At 40.0% G+C, this 21,560-nt stretch overlaps 2 long non-coding RNA genes across 2 annotated transcripts; one reads left to right on the top strand and one right to left on the bottom strand.

The window, feature by feature from the left end:
* Window positions 1-8,733: 8,733 nt before the first annotated feature.
* Window positions 8,734-11,546, bottom strand: LOC309480134. Its single transcript, XR_014199550.1, has 7 exons — window positions 11,442-11,546; window positions 10,866-10,952; window positions 9,869-9,907; window positions 9,654-9,714; window positions 9,394-9,487; window positions 9,185-9,303; window positions 8,734-9,077 (listed from the first exon to the last, which is right to left on the bottom strand). It is a non-coding gene; the product is annotated as an uncharacterized lncRNA (long non-coding RNA).
* Window positions 11,547-16,600: 5,054 nt separating this feature from the next.
* LOC309481051 lies at window positions 16,601-17,895 on the top strand. Its single transcript, XR_014199877.1, has 3 exons — window positions 16,601-17,078; window positions 17,178-17,267; window positions 17,346-17,895. It is a non-coding gene; the product is annotated as an uncharacterized lncRNA (long non-coding RNA).
* The last annotated feature ends 3,665 nt before the right edge of the window (window positions 17,896-21,560 follow it).

Here is a 21,560-nt window from a genome sequence, read left to right as displayed (position 1 = left end):
ATGGCTTTGTCACACAAAACACGTCTTAGAAATTTTAAATCAATATATTGTCTTATCTGAATGAGCAGTCAGGGTGATTTTCACATAGTTTTGGAGCAAATATTCTAGGCTACGTCATACAATTTTCAAAAGTCTTGTGAAGAAATAATCAGTATGGGTTTCATGGCCTTATTTCAGTGACATTTTTTTTTTGTATTTTCACAAACCACGCATAAATGTCATTATCTCAAAACTACAAACTTTTACATACATGCTGCTGATATATTATTGTAGCAGAGTTTGTGCTGAATACAGTGTAATTAGACTTTAGCCATGAAAATGTCACTAGTAACAGAAAAAAACACAAATGTCAGAGCATGTCAGAACACCTCCAGGCCCAGAAAACAGCTCAGACCTCAGAGGGTTAATAGGTAACCAGTGTAGAGATGATAGAATTGGTGTTATATGATCCAATTTTCTTGACTTAGTAAGAACTCTAGCAGCTGCATTTTGGACTAACTGTAGCTTGTTTATTGAGGATGCAGGACAACCAGCTAATAAAGCATTACAGTAATCTAGTCTCGAGGTCATGAATGCATGACCTAACTTTTCTGCATCAGAAACAGATAGCATGTTACGTAGCTTAGCAATGTTTCTAAGGTGGAAAAAGGCTGTTCTTGTTGCGGAGACAACGACAAGTTGCGGTCTAGTATAACACCCAGGTCTTTTACTGTAGTGGATAAAGTAACAGGACATCCTTCTAAATTAAAGTTGTATTGTAAGAGGTTTTGTGGGCAGTTTTTTGGACCCATAAGTAATACCTCCATTTTATCTGAATTTAATAGCAGAAAATTACACGTCATCCAGTATTTTATATCTGTAACACACTCTGTCAATTTAGATAATTTAGTGTTTTCATCTGGTTGTGATGAAATATATAATTGAGTGTCATCAGCATAACAGTGGAAATTAATTCCATGTTTTCTTATAATATTTCCAAGTGGCAGCATATATATTGAGAATAGCAGAGGGCCTAACACAGATCCTTGCGGCACTCCATAGTTTACTGACGTTATCTTCAATTTTTTCCCCATTTAAACAGACAAAATGGTAGTGGTCTGATAAGTACGATCTAAACCAGCTTAATGCCTGTCCATGAACACCAGTGTAGTTTTGTAGTCGATCTAAGAGTATTTTGTGATCTATAGTGTCGAACGCAGCGCTAAGATCGAGTAAAACTAGTATTGAGATACAGCCTTGGTCAGAAGCTAGAAGTAAATAATTTGTAATTTTAACGAGCGCAGTTTCTGTGCTATGATGCGGCCTGAATCCTGACTGAAATTTTTCATACATATCTTTTTCTTGCAAGAAAGAGCACAATTGAGCGGACACAACTTTTTCTAGTATTTTAGACATAAATGGAAGATTTGAAATGGGTCTGTAATTTGCTAGGTTATTATGATCTAATTGTGGTTTCTTAATGAGAGGTTTAATAACTGCCAACTTGAATATTCTTGTAACATGACCTAAAGATAAAGACGACTTAATAATATTAAGAAGAGGCTCTTCCACTACAGGTAACACTTCTTTCAGTAGTTTAGTGGGTATTGGAGCTAATAAACATGTTGTTGGTTTAGATGCAATGATAAGTTTATTTAGCTCTTCCTGTCCTTTAGTTGTAAAGCGGTGTAGTTGTTCTTGAGGGGCGATAATTGAGGCTGAATCATAAGACACCATTAAAGATTGTACATTTACAATTGTGTTTCTGATGCTTTCTATTTTCTCAGTGAAGAAATTCATAAAATCATTACTACTACACTGTAACGGAATATTTTGCTCAGGTGATGTCTGTTTATTTGTTAGTCTAGCCACGGTGTTAAATAAAAACCTTGGATTATTTTGGTTATTTTCTATTAGTTTGCGGAGATGCTCAGCCCTGGCTGCTTTTAGGGCCTTTTTATAATGTGACATACTGTCTTTCCACGTGATTCTAAAGACCTCTAAATGAGTTTGTTTCCATTTACGCTCTAAATTACGAGTTTCTCTCTTGATAACATGCGTAGCACTGTTTTACCATGGTGCTTTAGTTTTCTCTCTAACCTTTTTTAGTCTAATAGGTGCAACAATGTCTAATGTACTAGAGAAAATGGTGCTCATAGTGCTAGTCATTTCCTCTAGGTCATCTGTTTGTTTGGGTTCACTGAGCAGCTGAGATAGATCAGGTAAGCTATTTGAGAATCTATCTATAGTTGTTGGAAGGATTGTTCTGCCTGGTCGATAACGTGGCGCAACATGACGAATTTCAGCAGTACGTAGTATGCAAGTTACCATGTAATGATCAGTGACATCATCACTTTGCGGTATAATATCTATATCGGTTGGATTGGTTCCATGTGATATAATTAAATCTAGTGTATGATTAAGACGATGAGTGGGACCAGTGACGTTTTGCTTGACACCAAAGGAGTTTAATAAATCTTTTGTGTTATATACGTGTATGTTAAAATCTCCAACAATTAATGCTTTATCGACATTGACCAATAGATCTGAGAGAAAGTCTGCAAACTCTTTTAGGAAATCAGCATAGGGCCCTGGAGGTCTATATACAGTAACCAAGGCTATAGATAATAGGGATTTCTTTCTTACATCTAAGAGCGTAATATTTAGCACAAGTACTTCAAACGAATTAAACCTGTGACCTGTTCTCTGAGTAACATTAAGAATATCTCTATAGATTGTTGCAACACCGCCGCCACGACCAATCAGATGGGGCTCATGCTTATAACAGTATCCTGGTGGAGTAGACTCATTAAAGGGGTGGTAAAACGCCTTTTTTCGAAGGCTTGATTGTGTTTGTGGGGTGCACTGTAACATGTGTTCTGCCAGAAAGACTCGGGAGAATAAATACTTGTAACAGTTATGCATTTATTGACAGCCCAGCAAGCAATGTATGCAATAAAGTTCTTTGGCGTAGGCCCCGTCCGTAACTCGCAATCCGAGGGTACGGATTCAGCATTTCCTGCCTGAAGAATAAGGCAGGGGCGCAGCCGACCCCCTGTGAGGTATTGGAAGGGACCATCCTGGTGGTGGTGGGGAGGTTGATGGGGAAGGGACCATCGTAGGTGATAAGGAGATTAGAGTGAAGAACCCGTCTTGGTGGAGGGCAGAACCATCTTGGTGGTGGTGGGGTGGATGGTGGCGAGTGAAAGCGTCAGCATCTGCGAACTCAGACAAGTGTAAGTACGGGTCTTTTATACTTCTAGTATTAGAACGTGATTGGATAGATGAGAAGGTAGTAAGTGACGCAACAATTGAGTCTTCCTGACAGAACTTTACGCTAAGCTTTCATTTCTGCCAGAAAGACTCGGGAGAATAAATACTTGTAACAGTTATGCATTTATTGACAGCCCAGCAAGCAATGTATGCAATAAAGTTCTTTGGCGTAGGCCCCGTCCGTAACTCGCAATCCGAGGGTACGGATTCAGCATTTCCTGCCTGAAGAATAAGGCAGGGGCGCAGCCGACCCCCAAAAATAGGTGGAAGAGTAATTCCACTGGGACGGGGCCCACCCCCAAAGAACGGAAGAAAAGTATACCCACCAGCCATATATCGTGAAGTTCCTAAAGTATAGAAAGAAAAATAAACTTAGCGAGCAAGCAAGATAGACATGGAATGCAACAATTCTCATAGGCCGGTAGCTTATTATAGAGTTCCATTTATCATCGAGGGGACAGTAATAATGTAAAATGTGAAGCATGCATTTTGCAAAATACTTTTGCTGCTGTATTTGTGTGATATATTAATGCGTGTGCTGACATTAATTTTATTTTTATTTTTTATTATTAGATATACACGTCACACGGAGACGAGGCCACGCTGAGCCACACATAGACGAGGCCGCGCTGAGCCACACATAGAAGAGGCCGCGCTGAGCCACACATAGACGAGGCCGCGCTGAGCCACACATAGAAGAGGCCGCGCTGAGCCACACATAGACGAGGCAGCGCTGAGCCACACATAGACTAGGCCACGCTGAGCCACGCATAGACGAGGCCACGTTGAGCCAAGCATAGACGAGGCCACGTTGAGCCACGCATAGACGAGGCCACGTTGAGCCACGCATAGACGAGGCCACGCTGAGCCACGCATAGACGAGGCCACGCTGAGCCACGCATAGACGAGGCCACGCTGAGCCACGCATAGACGAGGCCACGTGGCCACGCTGAGCCACGCATAGACGAGGCCACGCTGAGCCACGCATAGACGAGGCCACGCTGAGCCACGCATAGACGAGGCCACGCTGAGCCACGCATAGACGAGGCCACGCTGAGCCACGCATAGACGAGGCCGCGCTGAGCCACGCATAGACGAGGCCGCGCTGAGCCACATAGACGAGGCCGCGCTGAGCCACACATGGACGAGGCCACGCTGAGCCACATAGACGAGGCCGCGCTGAGCCACACATAGACGAGGCCGCGCTGAGCCACACATAGACGAGGCCACGCTGAGCCACACATAGACGACGCCACGCTGAGCCACACATAGACGAGGCCACGCTGAGCCACGCATAGACGAGGCCACGCTGAGCCACGCATAGACGAGGCCACGCTGAGCCACGCATAGACGAGGCCGCGCTGAGCCACATAGACGAGGCCGCGCTGAGCCACACATGGACGAGGCCGCGCTGAGCCACACATAGACGAGGCCACGCTGAGCCACACATAGACGAGGCCACGCTGAGCCACATAGACGAGGCCGCGCTGAGCCACACATAGACGAGGCCGCGCTGAGCCACACATAGACGAGGCCACGCTGAGCCACACATAGACGACGCCACGCTGAGCCACACATAGACGAGGCCACGCTGAGCCACACATAGACGAGGCCACGCTGAGCCACACATAGACGATGGCAACTAAGCCACGTAAAGGTGACATGTTGGCCACACAGACGAGTAACGCCCAAGACTATCTACAGATAGATAGAGCATGACACCACCACCAGTAGTTGCATAATAATTTACCTGACATTGCTGGAGAGCTTGCTGAGCTTCAAGGATTGTTTTTGAATCAGGTCTTACAGTATATAAGACTCGGATGCAGAGGAAGACCATCTGCCCAGGATCTTGATGGCTGAAGTAGAAATGCCATGCGGCTGCTGTAGTGGCTGCCCCGATCCTGAAGGAATGACCAGTATACTGGGAGGGAGATAACTGCAGCTTGAGGACAGAAACTAGAGTCTCCTGATCCAGGCTTTAGAGAGAGGTGCTTCGTTAGGTAGGATAAATAGGGGGGAGTGATCTGAGAATCTAGGGCAGATTTTTAGGAATTTAATCATAGATGAGAAGGAACAGAATTTATTGCAAATTTAAGAAATTGTTTATGTGATACCAGAACTTGAGTCATTCTAGAGTACATTCTGCAAAGTTACAACACTCAAAGTTCAATCATGGAAGATTTTCATTCAAAGAGATTGCTTTAAGGACTACGCCAAACGCTAAGAGGGACTGCGCGGCATTCCTCCCAGGTTAGAGGCATCACAACCGTAAAATTACATAAATCCAGCCCCTGGAATAAGATTAACCCTCTGGGGACCAAAAACGCGCCCGCGCGTTTTGCTCGTTTTTTTTTTTTAGCAATGAAAATAAACACTAAATGCTCTGTTAATTTTGATCTTTCATTTTCGTGTAATACATCAATCGATCCTGTTCAGTTTCTATTTTTTTTCTGTATACTCACAATAAAAATAAAGTGTTTTGCTTTTTGACAAATAAAGAAAAATTAACATGATGCGATTTCTGCCTTCTCTCTGTCAGTAAACTCCCGTTTGAAACGCGTTCGAAAATTATCTATAACTCCGCGAAAATTCAGTCAAACAGGCAAACAGACCCACGGGCATAAAGCTTGAGATCGCATCTTTTAAATGAAGTCATTTATATAAAAAACAAATATTCTTAGTTTCTGTAATCTGTATACAAAGAGAGCGACTCCAGTCGACCTCATTACGAGATGATTCACAGTAATGTGACCACTCCCCGGAGAGCGCGTGCTTTTCAAATGCAAATTCCGAGAACCATTTCAGATCTGTGAAACGCCCACATCAGCTGTAAACAAAGCGCGTCGCGAGTGAGACATTGTAGCCTTTATGGAGAAAAGTTTCCACAGTGCTGATGAGGAGAAATATCTCCTGATATGAGCAGCAGATCGCGCTGAGGAGTGAGGTAGGTTGTTTTCTTTTCTCAAGTGTGGAATAACGTTATGGAATAACGTTAGTGTAGGCCTATGTAAACCGCAAAAAGATGAATCGCATTTCTATAATATGACTCGCGTTTCTGTGAGATGAATGAAGGGTACATATTTGTAAAGAGTGTTTAGCCTAAATATGAATCGCGCGTCTGTGTGTGAAAGAATAAACTGCTTTGCTATAGCCTACTGAGATGAGTAAAATCGACTGGAATGTTGAAATAAAATGTATTTGTATAAGCAACGTAAATTAACATTTATATGCCCTGATATTTCAATAAAACAACGTTAGTCAGGCGTTAGTCACACTATTTTTGTCAAAAATAAAGTCATAGACTAAGATGTTAGATGTTCCATTGTTGGCTATATTCAAACTAATGAATACATATGATAAAATGTAGGCCTATAATCTTTTTTTTCTTTCTTTTTTTTTTTTACAAAGAAAGAGTACACTTGAAATATTGTTGAAATTGTAATTATTGTTGTAATTGTAACATTTTTAATAAAATAGCTAAACATATTTACAAGATAGATGTAAGCGAAATCTTAAATGGTCAATATAAGTATTCTTCTAAATACATTGTCCTTGCATTGTGGCTCAGTCAGTGTCACACCTGAATGAATGGCTATTCAGAGTCATTATGCAGAGTGGGTGGGACATCCCAGGTGTAAACTACTCCTTCACGCCCCCCTCGCATATTGGCTTTCCAAGCAAAACCTGTTTTACACCATTTAAATCAATGTATTTTTTTTTGTGAACGATAAAGCAAGACTATTTTCACATAATTTTGAAGCCAGTACTCAAAGGTACAACATCAATTAGACAAAAGTCTTGTGGACACATATTTAATATGTGTTTTGTGGTCTTAATTCAGCCACTTTCATTTTTATTTTTTCCAATAACCACGCATAAACATTATTCTCTTAAAAATACAAACATCTACATACACATTGCTCGCATATTTTGGTAGCCCTGTTTGTGCTATATAGAGTGATTTTACACCTTTGCCATTAACATGTTTATAAATAACTGAAAAAAGCACAAATTTCAAGGCATGTCAGAACATCTCAAGGGCTCCAAAAACACCTTGGTCCCCAGAGGGTTAAAGGATATCAAGACAGAATGAGCTAATCAATGACTAGAAGAGAACTACGCATTAGCTGCATAAACATCAACTAACCATCCGGAAATGAGGTCTACGTGATCTTGGGTCTCTCCAACTTTAACTGACTCGAGCGAAAGTTTTGGAATTTGTCTGTGAGAGGCAAGCGAAGCTGTAATATGAGCTGTTGAATCTCCACCCCCTGTGCCGGGAGCAGTAGCCGACTGCATCCAAGGGATAGACAAGAACTATGCGCTTTACTCACCCTCAAATGGCAATTCCGGCATACTATACGGAAATATCTGTGGGGCTTTCCAAGCCAAACCCGCATAGAAAATAGGAAAGGTTAGGAATGTGCGCAACCTTAATCATGAAATTAGAGACTACGGATTACCAGATAACGTTTGGAAATAGCATGACCGTCTGACGAGAAGATCTGCCTTAGTGATGCAACCGAGCTTCGTTAGCACATACAACACAAGTTGCGCCACCACTTTGACCCAAAAGGACGTAGCAGCCGCTATAGGATAATTCAGTGAAGTGTGGATGACAAAGCCTGAGCAGGCTTGGTAATACGTCTGACATTTGCTGTGCCGGATGTCCAAATCTGGGATTTGACATGCACCTTTCACCTAACTAGCTGGATCGGGTCGCTTAATTAGCCACTGAGTGGGCCAGCGTTAACAGACAAGATAATTGCCCTGCTTTGAAGAGAGATACTCATAGTGAATTTTGATGACCGAGCAGAGAATCATACTACTTAAATACAAATACTTTTTATTTTTTATATTTATTTTTATCCACTAAATCTTAATCTTAGTACGATACTTACCTGAAGTAAGGTGACGGTATACCGATAAGATACTACCTCGATACACTTGATATTCTATTGTTGACTTAAGCGTGGAAGCAATTTCTCACACTGCATGAAAATTGGGATTTCCGACCCCGTAAACGGCCGTAAATCTCCCTAATTTTCGGCAGTTAACGACAATTTACAGCCTGTGAACGTCGCGTTCGTCTGTGCCGAATATTGTCGGAAACGAACCATGACGTATGCAGAGCGCTCGCGCCGGAGGTGTGAATGGCTCTAATTACCATATGAATAGCAGCTCCCGCCAGAGAAAGGCTTGAATTTCCTCACTCACTATTGGTTGAACCCACGTGGTTTAAACAAGAAAAATCACACGTGATTGGTTGGCAGATCTGTTACTATTGGTCACCCTCGCTCATTATAAATTCAAAAAATTATAATATTCATATAAATAATAATATATAAAAAAAAAACTATATTCATAATATGCTATTCTGTGGTATATTCATGTCATTGTTAACCTATGGACTACACTATTATTACCATCAAGGACATGAATTTATAAAGGAAAGGAAATTTTGCCAGGGACATGCTGTTTATTCAAAGAAAGAGCTTTATTAGCACAAACACAAAACAATATACACCTATGTACAAAGCATAGATCATCTGCACACACAACAAATTGGAAGCTCAGTGTCTGTTTTCATCTTCGGAGCTGTAGGTGACTAGCGGCGTTCTCTCTGAATTCGATCCACTTTGAAAACGTCTGTGGTGCGTTGCCCTGTATTTAGGAGTCGCCTCTAATCTCGACTGCAGCGTAGCACAGAGCTCTGTGAGCTCCTGGCTGGTGGTTGAACTTCATCTGACATCAGATCTATGGTGGCGCACTTCCAAATGCCCACGTCATCCTCACCTAGCACACCATCTCGCTTCTAGCAGCTGTAAAAACAACCAATACAGACAATCAGTACTGTGATGCACTGTGTATGGACACAAAACATCTATTAATGCACGTGAAAAATAGTCACATTGACTAAAAATCTTACCCTCTTTCTTCTCGCTCGACTCCGAGCTGAACTCTTCACAGCTTCGGCCTGCAATGCCAGATCTGGTTGTTTGTACCTGAAGCTCCTGCGTACTGTCTCGTAGTACGTCTTACAGGCAGCTGGAAAACAATTAAATGAGAGTGATATGAATAAAAACAACGCAAGTCACAGTAAAATGAAACAAGGAGAAAATAGTAAAAGTTACTTACAATGTCGTCATGATCAGCGTCATGAAAATCTGGACTTGCAGACATAGCTCTGAGTAAATGTGAGGTTACGCCCTCGTTATGAGGCGAGGTTACTCTATGGAAACAAAATGTATGATTAAGATCGTAAACTATAACGGATCTATTTTCTTATACAAGAGAATGAAAGCATATTCTTTGAATCTTACCTTTAAAATGTTTGTAAGTTTTTATGAAAGTAAAAAAATAAAAGAATGTAAGATTCTTTTATTTTATTTTTTTACCTTGCTCCAGTTCGTAGCGCCCACAATTTGTCTCAGAGTTGTGAAGATGGCATACTGCTTCCTGTAAATTACAGGATTATTTACAATTATTAAACAAATAATAGCCATCAATCCCATGACCTCTTGCTTTATGATGAAATCATGAAAAACAGAATATTCTTACATTTCACAAGGCCTGACAAAATACAAAAGTGACCGATGAGATGAATACTTACTGGGTGTCAACAGGTCTTTGCTCAGAGGTGCGCTAGCATCTTAAGGGCGAAAAAAACAAAGAATATTCAAAAATGTACAATTATTGAAATCAAACAAAAAGGTAAGAATTGCCACACTCTGCTCTTCTAAGCAAGACTGTTTGAAACATGTCATTAAGCCAATAAAATAAACTGTTACCAAACTTGATTCTCAAGCAGTAAGTAAAGACCAATTTATAGTTATGCGTCGACCTCCCGCTGTAGCTACAGAGTAGGCTGTGTACATAGCGTACCCTTTAGCACACCCTGACGTGCACCTCTCCCAAAATGTAACAATGCGTAAATTTTACGTGGACGGAAGCGCTGTGATTGGTCTAGAACGCCTCCCTCGGGTTTCACAGGCTTCTTTCTGCATGTGCAATTGTGCGTCAACAGGGACAACAATGCAGAAGTATAAATGAAACAGTGTAGCCTATAGCGTAGAGGCTCGGGCTTCGGTCTGACGCAAAAGTATAAATCAGCCTTAAAGGATTAGTTCACCTCAAAATGAACATTTCCTGATAATTTACTCACACTGAGTGACAAGATATCCATGTCTGTCTTTCCTCAGTGGAAAAGAAATTAAGTTTAAGGAAAACATTTCCATATTTTTAATGGCATATACTTTAATGGCAACCAAAGATCTCAATGTTCCAAGACGGTTCAAATGTCCGTCTCAATGCAGCTTCAGAGTCTCTACACAATCCCAGTCGAGAAATCAGGTTCTTATCTAGCAAAACCATCTGTCATTTTCTAAAATTATATATACACATTTATGTATTTTTTAAACAATTGTTTGTCTTGTGCTAGTCTGCTGGCATTACAGACATTTGAACCTTCTTTGAACATTGGGATTGTTGGTTGCCATTAAAGTCCAATCTCTGTAGAAAAATACTGAAATGTTATTCCTCAAAACTAAATTTATTTTCCACTGAAAAAAGAAATAAAGGTTGGGGCAACAGATAAAGTGAATACTCACTGGAAATTTCCTTGCGCTGAAATCTGGCTGCACATTTCTCCGGGTCAGAGAAGGCTTCCACAAGACATTCAAAGTTTGACTTAGAGTCTGAAACACATGAGTCAGCCAGTAAGTACGGTCATGTTGCCTATACTAAATTAATAATGAAATACTGGAGTCATTACTACGCTTAATTAAGAGCGAGAACCTACTCATCTTGAATGGACCAAAAAAAGCGAATGTTTTAGTTTCATCTTTCCATAGAACGTTTGAAAAGTAACTGAAACTACTGGAACTTCAAACGGGGAGAGGGACGACCAGACTCTGACCATAGAACGCTGCCCGTTTGAAGTTCCAGTAGTGTCAGTTACTTTTCAAACGTTCTATGGAAAGATGAAACTAAAACATTCGCTTTTTTTGGTCCATTCAAGATGAGTAGGTTCTTCTCACTCTTAATCTTAATTAAGCGGCTTAAATAACTCTGACCAGCACTGTATATTTAAAATAGATTATTCACAAGCAGTAAAAAACTACTTGTCTTGAATGGAGTGTGACTTTGTGCAGAGCAATGTTTTGTGCAGGGGGAAAAGTACTTACCAGGAGTGGACATTTCACTGCCAGGACGCTCCACTTGGCTAGACATGGCACAATCTTTATTAGATAAAACACATGAATAAGCCTGTGACTTATGTTGTACACAACTAGTGTTGCACGGTGTACCGATACTTCAAAAGTATCGCGATACTCGGAAATTAAAAACGTCACGATACCTAAATTTATCAGTATCGATACTTTAAAAAAAAAAAAAAAACGCCTCCCATATGGACGTCTGTGTTATTTTCCTGACGCACGCAGCAAAGAACCTGCCGCTGTCAGTGTCATGTGACAAAACACTACAGCGAGATGTCTGCATGTGCGAGCACAAGTGGTCCACGACTCGTAGAAATAGATGACGCGAGGAGTGACATATGGAAGTACGTTGCCTACCTTTCTCTGTTGCACGGTGAACCGATACTTCAAAAGTAAATCGGAAATGAAAAACGTCACGATTCCTTAATTTATTAGTATCGATACTTCTAAGAAAGACCGCCTTCCAGATTTGTAATGCCGGCGACACACTGACTGCGTGTCGTGTCCGTTTTTATTTCGGCTCCCATGTTAACTGCCTGCGTGACACATGTGTCTGGGCGCAGCTCGAGACGCGCGGAAAACGTGTGCATGCTAGAAATAGAACCGACGCCTATTTTTCACGCGACACGCAAGCGTGTTGGAAGCGTTTCCAGGCAAAATAGAATAGGAAAAGATGTTTCTATGTCATTTTGACACGAATACATATTAATAAATGACATTTTGATGTTTGAAAGTTTTGACATAAATACAATATAAATGTATTCTGTAGCCTATTTTGCCGTCAACACTGCCGACGTTGTCTTTGCTGCTATTGCTATATATTTATGTTTAACATGAAGTATAGGCCTTCCACAACTCTCTCCCCACATGTCAAATATATCACCAATGAGGCTTATCATATGTTACTAATATTAAACATTGTTTAATATAATCGCTGTTCATATTTTTATTCAAAGTTCAGAATCAAGATAAAGCTCTTATGTTTCTTATGATAAATGAGATAATGCTGCTAAATTTATAAATTTTTTTACCTTGAATGTCATTGCTCTAATTTATTTTTTATATTTTTATATTTCATATTTTGTTCAAATGTTTAATATATCTGCTGTTCATATGTTCATTTATTAGTGTGTTATATGATTAGAATGTTGTCCCGGTTTTAAAATAAAGCACAGCAATGATATTTGAGAGTGTTTCTCCCTTTTCAGGAAAAGTATCGAAATCGCAATACTTGACTTGGTATCGGTATCGAAACAATAATTTTGGTATCGTGACAACACTAGTACCAGTACCACGGGTAAGCTCTATTTACTAACTTTATGATCCCATGTCTAAACTGTACGGTAAACAAGCTGATGTTTAGACTCCAGTGGAAATCACGTGAAAAGAGGTCTAATATAAAAACAGTATATAGGGATATAGGTACAATTTGCTGAGAAAACTATTTGATTGAACACACACACAATTGAGGTTTTGTGTTGCAATCAATAACATTTGATTTGATCTTGTGTTTACCAAGGTATGCATGTCTGCACCCACTACGGCTGAAACAGCACCGACAGAGGCTAGCAGTGGTGACCCCGAATATGAAGTGTTTTCTGGACTCCCACAGTCAACACCTCGGAAGTGTTCTGAGAAAAAAAAAAACTTGACCTTGATTATCACAAGCCCTGCTGAAGCAATTCGAGGAACAAGGCCATCAACCTCTGGCACTTATACAGCCCTACCCCCCACTTGGAAAGAGTCGCAGGTAAGCACACATTTCCATCTTTTTGACACATTTTGTCATAATCCTGACAAAGTACACATCCACAAAGAACACATTATTTAAAATAAACACGGTGCATGCACCTATCAGCCATGTTTGTGACCAACATTCAGTAAATCAACACAAACACTTCAATTTGACTTCTCTATGTTTTTCTTCATTCAAAGTCAATGTGCCCAAGCTCTGCGGTTGCATCTGAGACACTGGATACAAGTTTGAGTTCCATAGAAGCAGCTGATGACAGCACATTTCTTCCACTGAGTGGCTCTACATCATCTTCCTCAGATGTGAGTGTGACAGCAGACCAGCAAGGCAACTGGTCAGAGAGAAAGTGGATTGTGAACGAGTCAGCCCTTATGGAACTTTTTACAACCTGTCACACTTGCGGTGTAGCCGTTGATGAGAAGACCACGGTGAGTAATGGATCCATGATCAAGGTCGAATGGACATGCCTGAATCAACATAAGGGAGTGTGGTGATCTTGTCCTGAGATCCGTGGAATGCCAGAGAATAACCTGGTATCTTCAGCAGCCATTATTTTTACCGGAACAACACAGACAGAATTTCAAGAGTGGGCTGATCTCATCAATGTACAACTGCCAAAGAAGACGTCATACTATTCACTCCAATCTACTTATCTGATACCTGTGGTTCATCAGGCGTACACTGACATGCAAGGGTCAATTTTGTCAGAGCTTCAGGACACTGCATGTGCAGGTGGACACACAGACATTGGAGGCGATGCAAGGTACATTTTATGTTTTGGGTATTGTATGACTGAGATTGTGCCACTTATGTTATTACAATTACATCATTTTCAAGCACCTTACAAGGCACTTCCCTTTTTTAATATTCCAGATCTGATTCTCCAGGCTACAGTGCTAAGTACACTACCTACAGCTTTATGGATGACTCAACAAAAAAGATCATCATGTCTGATCTAATCCAGGTAAAATAAATTCTATTTTAAAATGGAGTAAGTAATTTCGCCTCTTTTATAGTGTCATCGTTTTATGATTTTGTGTGCCTTTTCTGCACATGTCTTTCTCTTCTGCCTCTATTTTCAACAAAGGTATCAGAGGCTTCAAGTTCACCCGCGATGGAGGCTGTTGGTTTCCGGAGGGGACTGAATCGTCTGCTGGACTCTGGAGTTAGTGTTGATGTTGTTACCACTGACCGACATCCTTCAATACGGAAGATCATGAGAGAGTTCTACCCTAACCTCAGGCATGAGTTTGATCCATGGCATATTGCAAAAGGTATTATTAGTTGTTGCAGCAAATGTGTTTTATTTGCTAGCTACACTATTGGGTAAGTTTTGCATATATAAATTGAAGGAAGCAGTTGGGTAACTTGTGCATATAGAATTACAAGTAAAGGAAGCTGTTGTAGACTTTCCCATCAATTTCTCATAAACTTATCAGGGTTTTTTCCCCCTTTTTTTTAATAAAAAAAATGTAGGCGTGAAGAAGAAGGCAAGTGCAGCAGCAAAGAAAAAAGAAAACCGGGACTTGCAGCCATGGGTCAAGTCTCTGGGAAATCACTTCTGGTGGTCGTGCAGCTTTTGTGGTGGAGATGAGAAGGTGGAGTTTAGTTTACTCTACAACCTGATGTCATATAGGCATTCAGAAGTAAATTATTCAACTCTAAAAAGACTCATTTAACTTTATAATGCAATTGTTAGATGTTTTTCACCTCAACATCTGTTCTAGATTTTTAAATCACAACTGCCGCTTGCCAACAATTGTGTTAGTAATCTAATAGCCGGTGTTCATCATTGGATGAACGTATTTTCATTGCCTTGTGAGAGAGAGTATAGAGGGATACCATATGTCACTTTTGAGTGATTTATGGCCCCTCTAAGCCCCGCCCCCTTTTTGACCGTGGGAATATTCCCACGCTAGCTCCTCCCACTTATGGGCTGTACGTACACCGTGGGAAAATCGGACTTGTGGCACGCCTCCTTATGGGTTGAACATCTGAAGCGTGGGAAAATCTCCCATGCTCAGTAGTTCTAAACCGGTGTATATTAAAACTTTTTAAGAAATGTACAATAAAGACATAGCCAGAGATGAGATCAGTGTTTTTTTTATTTATTAAAGAAGACATATGTACATTTAAAACATCAATGAAATAAGTTAAAATTACATTTTTCTCTAAAAAGAGTTATTTCAAGATGTTATTTCAAGATTAAAACATTAAAACAACTTTTTCATTTACAAAAAGATCATTTTTCTCTAAAAAAGAGCTATTAAAAACATTAAAAAAAAGATCATTTTTAAAATGTTGATTTGTAAGCATTTAACTTTCACATAGTATTTTGTAAAACTTTTACATAAAACACAGTTTAAAAAGCCTTGCGTTTTTACATACCATTTGTTAAAGACTCGAAGGTTTAAAGACAAAAGTGTTTTCCTTGTGTAATTTTTCTGGAGCAAAGTGAAAAAATGTCCACACACGCCGAAGATTTGTCAGGACTGAGAGTGTGTGAAGGCTGCAGAGAGACACAGTCAGACTCCGCCTCTACCCCCACCCACAACAGATGTCACCGTGGGAAATTCCCACATCTCCTATCCACTCCCAAATAGAAAAAGCGACCGGTCACTTCAGAGTCCGAGCTGGAAATGACCAGAGAATCATGGTGCAACGGCTCGAAGAGACCACACCCCCTAACACACCCCTCTCAAAAGTGAGTGGTCAATTTCGATTTAAGGGTGTGTGTAAAAAATGACATCACTCACGGGAATCCCCCTCCCACAGCGTCACAGTCACATGAGATGTTTAAAAAGGAGCGCAAACTTACAGTGAAATGCTATTTGTTAATCACTTTGAACATTCATATGAAATGTCTAATTGTCACAAAGTTATCCTATGTTTTAAAGTTTAGGCCATAGTTTTTAAGGTTATACAACACACACACACACACACGCACACACACACAAACGGTCGGATCCATCAGGTCTGCAGTTGCGCTGATATCAAGCTGTTTTATGCTTTGTCGAGCGAGAATTAGTTTTTATTACAGGCTGTATCCGGGAAAGATTATCCGGACATGTAAACAAAACGACCATATGTTGTTCTAGTTGTAGAAATCACGACGAAGACTTCACGCTTGTGAAAAAAGGGATGTTTTCTTTGAAAAAAATAAGCGGGAGAAATGTGTTTTTCAAATTCCTCGCACAATCTTTAAAAGGAAGCAAAGTAATTCATTCATTCACACACCAAACCATTGAAGGAGACTGAACGTCGAATTGCGAATCCTAGCTTCATTATGTCTGTAGATTATCAGGGAACAGAAGAAGCAGCTATACCTGACCAATTTTTTGATGCTGAATTAGCGGAGATTTTAAACGAAATATGTGAGTTTTTCATCATAAATTATACATTATACATTATATCCCACAATATTGAAAAGATATTTCAATAAATGCTTTTATTCCCAGATGATGCATCATTTCCAGAAGGAGTATCGCCGGATGACTTTTTACAAGGCATGGTGTTTTGTTACGTCTTTTTTAATATTTTCTAATTACTATATAATTTAAAGAAAAAACAACTCATTATTTCAACAGAATTCACAGGGGTCATTCCGACTCATAGCACCACCCATCCGGACCCATCAACACGTCCAATGGTTGTTGTTTCAAGCCCGTCCAATCAGATTTACGAAGACCTTACGCCAAACACGACACCAAGATCTCAAGCCTCCAGAGAGGCAGAGAGCATCGAACAAGTTTCACCAGCAGCCAAAGAGAAATCTCCTCCCCGTTTGATAAACAGAGGAGTGAAGCGTCTTCGGGAAATTTATGGAGAAGAATTCATCTATCCGGACAACGGTAAGAGGAAAAACTATTTTTGTCTAATCATAGGCCTAATATTTTATTCGTTGATTTTTTTATTTAAAAAAAATATAATGTTTTTTTTTTTTTTTTTAGAAGAAAACACTGAATCTGTTTCATCAACAACTGGAAGCAAAAAATGATTTGAGGATTATTCTCACGAGAGTCCGATTTTTTCGGAAGACGGTAAGATTTCATGGGTCATTATATTTTATCTATATTAAATAAGCCGTATAATACATGTTTGATTGTTTTTTTCTCTAGAAGAAATCTCAGACGAAAGAGACGCAGACATATTTTTCGAATCCGAAGATGCCGTTCTGAACACCATCAATTCTGAACGGGAGACAACAGAGAACAGTGATGATGATGACGGAGGTGATGAACGATCCTTCACACCAGTATTCAACGTTGGAGAACTTCAAGGACTAAGTTATACCACATTACGCCTAGCCAACAGAAACTTCCAACGTGTCTTGGAAATAGCTTAAGCGCCACTATCATATCATCAAACGGAGAAGATCGTTTCCGAGTCACAAAGAGAAGTTATAGCGCTACTCCACAGAATCTCAGATCAGCAAACTCACCATACGAATGAATTAAGAAACGCTGTGGAGTTTTTTGGGAGATGTCACGATCAAACATCGGACGAAATCAGACAATTAAGCAATGATGTGTTTTCACTCCAACAAGAGCTGACAGAGGTGAGGAATGATGATTCATTACGTACAACTGTTTTATCTCTGATCTCTGAAAGATTGAACATTATTCAACGGAATTGGATCAATTCACAAAATCCAAGAAGATAGTTTTTTTTTACAAATATTACCATGTGTGAGATTTTATATTCCATTATATACATCTGTGTTTAGTTTTAAATGATTTTCTCTGTCGTTTTTTTTATTATTTTTTTATTCATTTTGGACTGTTATTGTTATTGTTTTTTTTATTCATTTAATTCATTTGAGTGATACTTTTATAGGTTACGTGCGTGTGATTTTGTTTTACTGATAGCCTACTTTTATAATGCAGGCTATAGGCCTACATATTAACAACATTGTGATCTATGTTATGCTAGCAGCTTCTATTTTACGCTTCTGTTTCACACAATTTTAAAATAAAAAAAACATCAAAATGCTTTCAAAAAGAGCACATCCCGAATCTGAAAATGAAAATGAAAATGTATCTCGAACAAGAGTAAGACGTACGACCACTGAAAATAACGACAGACTCAACTCTTTAATACGGGATCAACTACAAGCACTAAATACTACAGACCTCTCCGATAGAGAGAGATTAAATAATATCTTAGTTGAACAGCGATCCTGGTTAGATCCGTTCGTGGATGATGAAGATGAGACCATACAGACAGGTGGTGATGGATCAGCTCAAACGAATATGGGGCGTACGGAACTAAGTCAGGAGGAAATAGACAGATTAATGACCGAAGGTGGGCGCGTGGCTGATTTTACAATAACACCAAGACCGCGTTTCAATGGCGTGCAGTTACACAGACCGTTAGATCTCCGTGGAATAGAGGCTTGTGATTTTGCAGAGTACAATTTGCGTTTGCAAAATATCTTGAATGAGGTTGTGGATTTCTCTCAACAGTTTGCAGGACGAACAGGGTATATGAACATATCACTAGCTGGAGATTCGCTTGCAACTTCTGTAAATGCTGTTTTAACACCTGAGAGCAACCACGACGCATCAGTTTTCATAAGTCAGATAGAACAAGCCGCTCAAAGCAACCGTGACGTATCGACAGATTCGACTTTGACATTACAAATCTCAATTGTGAGAGATAAATCTGCAGGTGGTCGTAGGAAAATCACAGACCTTGCAATTAGTGAGAGTATTAGTCGGAATAAAATGCACTTATTTAGTCCTGTAAACATCGGCAATGAAATGTGTTTGAGCTACTGCCTGGCATATTTTTTTAACCCAACATTCACCGATCAAGAGTTGCAAACACCAGCGACTCAAATCCACACACAATGCGGCTTTACAACGCATGATAAAATAGGATTTCATGATCTAAACATTTTCGAAAGAGAATTAGGAGTAAAAATTGTAGTTTTTCACAGAGACTGTTCAGGAAAGATACAGGTTTACAAAAACACAGACGAAATTCACCCAAAGACCGTACATCTATTTAATCACGAAGGACATTTCCATCTAATAAAAAATTTGAAGGGTTTTCTTGGATCTCCATACATCTGTCCATACTGTTTTAAAGGATATAGAGATAGGAGAACACACAATTGCAAGTTTGTTTGTAAAATATGCATGACAAACGAGTGTCGAACACAACCAACCAAAAGTAGACAGTGTCCAGACTGTCTCAGATTCTGTAAAAACATCTTCTGCTACAAAACACATAAACAAGAGGGCACATCTAATGAAAAATCGCAATGTGACACGATCAAATTCTGCTCAAAATGTCACACCATTTATAGGTCGTCAGGTGGAAAACCCCACAAGTGTAAATCTGGCAGGTGCATGCATTGTGATGAGGTTTTGGTAAGTGAAGGTGTTCATGAGTGCTACATACAGCCTCTAAAACCTGAACTATGTATCGAGAAATACATATATTATGACTTTGAGACTAGGTATCAGAATAATAAACATGTGGCTAACTATGTTTGCGCCATGACACAGGGAGGAGAGACGTTTGAAGCCGGTGGAACAGATTGTGTGTCGCGTCTAATTAAGCATTTTAGACGTCCAAAATATGCAGAATACACTTTCATAGGACATAACTCTTCAGGTTTTGATAATTACCTGATTCTTGAACACCTCACCGACGAAGGTTTAACTCCTAAAGTTATTCTGCAGGGGTGTCGAATTCTATATGTACGATAGGGTGTTTAAACAGCGTTTTATAGACTCATGGCAATTCATCCCGTTTAAACTCGCAAAGATACCCGCAGCCTTGAATCTGAGTGTCAGTGAAAAGGGTTTCTTTCCACATCGTTTCAATAAGCCAGAAAATGAGGAATATATCGGTCCATATCCTCCAAAAGAGTTTTACGGATATGATTCGATGCATACAGAGGAGCGTGCACAGTTTGATGAGTGGTATGCAGGTGTAGCGGGTGGCGTATTTGACTTAAAAAAAGAACTCGCTTTCTACTGTCGGAATGATGTTGGTATTCTACGAGAAGCGTGCAAACGTTACAGAACCGAATTCCTCGCCATCACAAACATTGATCCTTTTAAATCAATAACGCTGGCAGGAACATGCATGAAAACGTTCAAAACCAATTTTCTTCCTCGCGACACGCTGGCTCTAACACACAGCCACGCATACATAAATCAGTATAAAACGTTCTCAAACGTATCCATACAGTGGTTAGAGTATATCAAAACTAGTCAAAGCATTAATATAGAACATGCCTTAAATCACGGAGAACGTGCGGTAGGCCCATATCACCTCGATGGATTTCATGAATCTGATTGCGGGTTAAAAACTGCATATGAGTACTTAGGATGCTTTTTCCACGGTCACGACTGTCGTTTTAAATCAGATGAAATTAACCCTTTATCAAAAGTGTCTTTCGGTACTCTTAGGAGGCAAACTGATGCAAAACTAGAATCACTAGATAAAGTGTATGGCCTGCGTGTCATTTCTATTTGGGATTGTGAGTGGGAGGGGTTAAAACAGACAGATCCTGACGTCATCCGGTTTATGGAGTCTTATGATGCACCTGACAGACTAATAGCTCGTGCTGCTATTTACGGAGGGAGAACAAATGCGTACAAATTGTATCACAAAGCAGCTGAAGATGAGAGAATCGATTATTATGATTTCACATCGTTATACCCTTTTGTTCAGGCCACTAAAACGTATCCTATCGGTCACCCTAAAATTATCTTCAAGGACTTTGAAGAGATAGAGAATTATTTCGGGCTCATAAAGGCGGAAGTTCTACCGCCTCATGGATTGTATCACCCCGTGTTGCCTTACAGATGTGGGGTAAATTAATGTTTCCTCTCTGTCGAACGTGTGCCGAAAATCAGATTCAGGACACACAATGCTGCCACACAGAGGCTGATAGATGTATTACAGGCACTTGGGTAAGCGCGGAACTCCAGAAGGCTGTTCAACAAGGCTATCGCATAATAAAAATACAAGAGGTCTGGCATTTTCCACACACATCTGACAGCTTATTCAGCGGTTATGTCAAAACATTCCTAAAATTCAAACAGGAAGCCTCAGGATTTCCTTCTCATGTTGTGACAGAGACAGACAAACAATCTTACGTGGATGAATATCTCGAGAAAGAGGGTGTTCAGCTAGAAGTCTCTAAAATAATAAAAAATCCGGCAAAAAGATCCATTGCTAAGCTCATCTTGAACACACTTTGGGGTCGTTTCTCTCTGCGCACGCATCTGCCAACCACAGAGCTCCTAACAGACCCGGAAGACTTCACTCAACGTCTCTTTAGCCACGCCCACGTAATACGTCATTTCTCT

Source organism: Leuciscus leuciscus, assembly GCF_965113295.1.
Source record: "Leuciscus leuciscus genome assembly, chromosome: 18".
NCBI lineage: Eukaryota > Metazoa > Chordata > Actinopteri > Cypriniformes > Leuciscidae > Leuciscus > Leuciscus leuciscus.
This window is presented reverse-complemented; position numbering and strand designations above follow the sequence as displayed.